Below are 692 nucleotides of genomic sequence, written 5' to 3'. Positions count from 1 at the left end.
CACATACACATCGTACGCACACACACGTACAGCACGCACACACATACACACACACACACACACTGACACACACACATTTGTGGAGCTGACTGCTCTCAAATGATAACGGTTCACTCTAAAGGCTCTTTAACTACCTAACAGCTCTTTGAGGCAACAGATGACAAACGATGCTGTCAAAATGTACTTTAGAGATTATGCAAGTAAATTAACAATTTACTAACACCCAGCAGCCTCTCATTCCTAAAGATATGTGTCATACTCACTACTGCTTGGAAAAACTACTCTGTTAACTCATAGTGGCACCATCATACTCAGCAGTCTGGGAATCCTATTTTAAGTTGCTCGCTGTAAAAGTTGGCACCTTGCAGTTAGAGTTCTGGAACAAATGCTCCATAAATTCCATACCTCAGAATATCTTTTCAATAACTTTTCATATACAGTATATAACATGTATATTACTGTATGCATCTTCAGATTGCTACTACAGAAATGGGTTATGGTTAGTAAGAAAGTGAGTGTGGAATTGAGATACATATGGTACATATAGAATTGACTGTTAACATCTGGAAACCTAGCGTCTCTGGCTCTGAGAGGGTACGTTACGTTGGGCGCCATGATGGCTGACCTCCTGTTCCCAGGGCCCTACTGTAAGTACAGGCTGCAGGAGAAAATGACCACCTTGAGCCAACCAC

This window comes from Coregonus lavaretus (genome assembly GCF_964263955.1).
Source record: "Coregonus lavaretus genome assembly, chromosome: 36".
Classification (NCBI taxonomy): Eukaryota; Metazoa; Chordata; class Actinopteri; order Salmoniformes; family Salmonidae; genus Coregonus; species Coregonus lavaretus.
The sequence above is the reverse complement of the archived record's forward strand: the minus strand, read 5'-3'. Positions refer to the sequence as shown.